We start from the raw sequence: 4152 nt of genomic DNA, 5'->3' as shown, positions 1-4152 counted from the left end.
CTGAAATGTAACGTCCAATGTTCAAAGTGCCGTCAATGCGGACAAGAGGTGACCGAGACGTGTAACCAATGGCACCCCATACCATCACGCCGGGTGATACGCCAGTATGGCGATGACGAATACACACTTCCAATGTGCGTTCACCGCGATGACGCCAAACACGGATGCGACCATCATGATGCTGTAAACAGAACCTGCATTCATGACGTTTTGCCTTTCGTGCACCCAGGTTCGTCGTTCAGTACACCATCGCAGGCGCTCCTGTCTGTGATGCGCGTCAAGGGTAGCCGCAGCCATGGTCTCCGACCTGATAGTACATGCTGCTGCAAACGTCGTCGAACTGTTCGTGCAGATGGTTGTAGTCTTGCAAACGTCCCCATCTGTTGGCTCAGGGATCGAGAAGTGGCTGTGCGATCCGTTACAGCCATGCGGATAAGATGCCTGTCATCTCGACTGCTAGTGATAGGAGGCCGTTGGGATCCAGCACGGCGTTCCGTATTACCCTCCTGAATCCACCGATTCCATATTCTGATAACAGTCATTGGATCTCGACCAACGCGAGCAGCAATGTCGCGATACGATAAACCGCAATCGAGATAGGCTACAATCCGACCTTTATCAAAGTCGGAAACGTGATGGTACGCATTACTCCTCCTTACACGAGGCATCACAACAATGTTTCATCAGGCAACGCCGGTCAACTGTTGTTTGTATATGAGAAATCGGTTGGAAACTTTCCTCATGTCAGCACGTTGTAGGTGTCGCCACCGGCGCCAAACTTGTGTGAATGCTCTGAAAAGTTCATCATTTGCATATCACAGCATCTTCTTTCTGTCGCTTAAATTTCGCGTCTGTAGCACGTCATCTTCGTGGTGTAGCAAATTTAATGGCCAGTAGTGTATTCGATATCTCATCCAGAAACGCACCCTCCCGAAACCTGGACAGCAAGGTACAGAACGCCCCTCTTGCGGAGTCTGCCACTTGAGTTTGCGAAACATCTCCGTAACGCTATCACGCTTACCACATAGCACTGTGACGAAACGCGCCGCTCTTCTTTGGATCTTCTCTATCTCCCCTGTCAACCCGACCTGGTATGGATCCCACACTGATGAGCAATACTCAAGTATAGGTCGAACGAGGGTTTTGCAAGCCACCTCCTTTGTTGATGGACTACATTTTCTAAGGACTCTCCCAATAAAACTCAACCTGGCACCCACCTTACCAACAATTAATTTTATATGATCATTCCACTTCAAATCGTTCCGTAGGCATACTCACAGTATCTGTTCCCGAAAGAACAGTTACCGTGGATGACCATGCAGCTTTCCTAGAAATGAAATGATAATTAAATGGACACCCTAGCTGCAAACAGGCGTTGACGTACTTCATTGGGGACATGTTGAAAATGTGTGCCCCGACCGGGACTCGAACCCGGGATCTCCTACTTACATGGCAGACGCTCTATCCATCTGAGCCACCGCGTGGACAGAGGATACTGCGTCTGCAGGGACTTATCCCTTGCACGCTCCCCGTGAGATCCACATTCCCAACACGTCCACACCATTACATTGGTAGTGCGCCTAATAGATGTTTTCCCATCATACTCATTACTCGTGGCAGATTAATCTACCAACTCGTACGGGACTTGCTAGATTAATCTGCCACGAGTAATGAGTATGATGGGAAAACATCTATTAGGCGCACTACCAATGTAATGGTGTGGACATGTTGGGAATGTGGATCTCACGGGGAGCGTGCAAGGGATAAGTCCCTGCAGACGCAGTATCCTCTGTCCACGCGGTGGCTCAGATGGATAGAGCGCCTGCCATGTAAGCAGGAGATCCCGGGTTCGAGTCCCGGTCGGGGCACACATTTCCAACATGTCCCCAATGAAGAACGTCAACGCCTGTTTGCAGATAAGGTGTCCATTTAATTATCATTTCATACTCTCAGATATTTTACAGAAGTAATTGCTACCAGTGTTTGTTCCGCTATCATATAATCATACAATTAAAGGATCCTTCTTTGTCATTGTCGGACAGTTGTAATGAAGCGCAGATTGGAAGTGAGGCTGCGGCTGAGTCGCCGTGGCAGCGGGCGCGGGTGTCCCATTACGAGCTGGCGGGACGGCCCGTGCGGGCCCGCGGCGTTGCGGCCACGCCCAGCCGCTCGTTCATTAAGGGCCGAGCCCTGCTGGGCCCTGCGTCCGTTACGTAAGCCGCGCCTCCTGCCTCCTGCCTCCTGCCTCCTGCCGGTGCAGACAATGCGGCCGCGGGCGCCTGGGAGCGGCCGCTCGCTCGCCTGAAACCACCTGGTCGTGTTTCCGCGGCACACCGACGTGGACCCAAACACTGGCGCTCGGCTGCGGCGTGACGCGGCGGATGCCGTGCGTCGGCCGTCTACGGCGACGCCGTGCTGTCGCAGAGACGTCCAGAGGGCGCGGGCGTCGCAGCTGGAGGGTCTCTGCGTTCCTCCTCGGCGCCGCCCCGCCGTCTGGACACAGCAGACAGCCCAGACGTGGCGCAGTTGCCGGTTCGCGGCCGTTGCTGGTCCGGTGCAGCACACGCGGTAACGCACACGTGGGGTCCGCCACCACACCTGTGGGTCTGAGAAGCCGTGTTTACAGCGAAGCTTCAATTGCAAACGTAACCGTGCCCTGCATCGAGAGCCGTACCGAGGTGGTTCAGCGCCAGTGCCAGAAATTCCAGTGTCGAAGACACGCCGCCCCCGCCCGCCCATCCACCACTAAATTAAAACTTTCTGGGAAGGGCAACCACAACTAGGAGACACTGTGAACAACATTAACACCACCCTGTAATGGTTCTTTATTTACGTGACCATTACGACACTCCAATCCCAGTTCTCGATACCAGTAATATCGTACTACTTTTCTGCGAAGTAACAGACATATTTTTGTGACAACATTCACATTTGGTTTTATTAATGTATAGGTACTCCGATGTATCGATATATTACAGTGATACGGTTCTTGTTTGTATTCATTTCTGTGAGACTGTCATAGTCTTTGACTTACTTGTAACCGTTTTGGCGCGAATGCGCACAGAGCAGTCTTTGTTTCACTTTGCAGAAATTAAGTTGTTATTTCGCTTTGCAAAAGGTTGAGTTGAAGTGGAAATTAAATATATGAGGATTGATACAAAACTGTTTTCTTGATGATGTGACAATTAAGAAGTATATGTGAATTTACAAGAAGTTTAATAAAAATGTGGATCATGAACACCAAGTCAAAAATTATTTCTACCATACCATTGTTCTGATCTGGGATTGTTTGATCATTAAGAATTTTTTAGGTCTTCAAATATTGCTAAAATATAGATCTGGACCTTCTAGCAGTCAAAGTGGAAGCACCCTAGAATCAACAAGATGAGCCATAACAACTTCGACGAAATCTAAGTGGGAATCCATTCAAGATAAGTGCCAAAATTAATGACTTACTTACGGTGACTTCATTATTTCCATTCTGACGATACCATCCACACTGACCATACCATCCACAGTCAATAACTTTGTTGTTGCCCGATAAAGCGAACATATGCTACGTGAGACACATTATTAATCTGATTTCTAACCTACTTTGCAAGTGGTGGTATTGATAGAACTCGACACTCAATTATCATTCAGATTATGATAAAAATTACAACAATTAAAAAGTCAAAAATGACGACATTTTTCCAACAGCCGAATAGCTGTAGCAAGATGCTTTATTCGCATCTATCGATTTCACGTCAGTATAGACGCAGCTTCAGCTTTATCTGTGAACAATACAAATGATTTCGCGAAAATTTTTGAAGTGATGGAAACACAGAATCATAGTGATGGCATTCAACAAAAGAAAATTACCAGTACTCCAATGATTACATTTCCTTAATGCAGAAGGACAATCACGGACTCTCAGGTTTCGGGGCGTCATCCACGATATGAGTCAAACAAAAGTGGTGGGCTGTCACAGTAAAACTGAGCAAATCCAAAAGATGCTTGCCCAAATGTACAAAGCGTGACTGCTGAGTGAGCCAGTCCTAGAAAAAATCGGGGGGAAAAGCAAATAATGAATGTGACACTAATGTGAACGGGGAGAAAATGATTAAAACTTAACTAACGTCCAGGGTAAGTGTTGTAGGTACACGGGAAATG

The 4152-nt window shown here is 48.1% G+C and overlaps 1 non-coding gene across 1 annotated transcript; it reads left to right on the top strand.

Moving 5' to 3' along the window:
- Positions 1-1791: 1791 nt before the first annotated feature.
- On the top strand, positions 1792-1868 carry Trnat-ugu (transfer RNA threonine (anticodon UGU)). The gene has a single exon. It is a non-coding gene; the product is annotated as a tRNA-Thr (tRNA).
- The last annotated feature ends 2284 nt before the right edge of the window (positions 1869-4152 follow it).

This window comes from Schistocerca cancellata, chromosome 1 (genome assembly GCF_023864275.1).
Source record: "Schistocerca cancellata isolate TAMUIC-IGC-003103 chromosome 1, iqSchCanc2.1, whole genome shotgun sequence".
NCBI classification, from domain to species: domain Eukaryota; kingdom Metazoa; phylum Arthropoda; class Insecta; order Orthoptera; family Acrididae; genus Schistocerca; species Schistocerca cancellata.
This window is presented reverse-complemented; position numbering and strand designations above follow the sequence as displayed.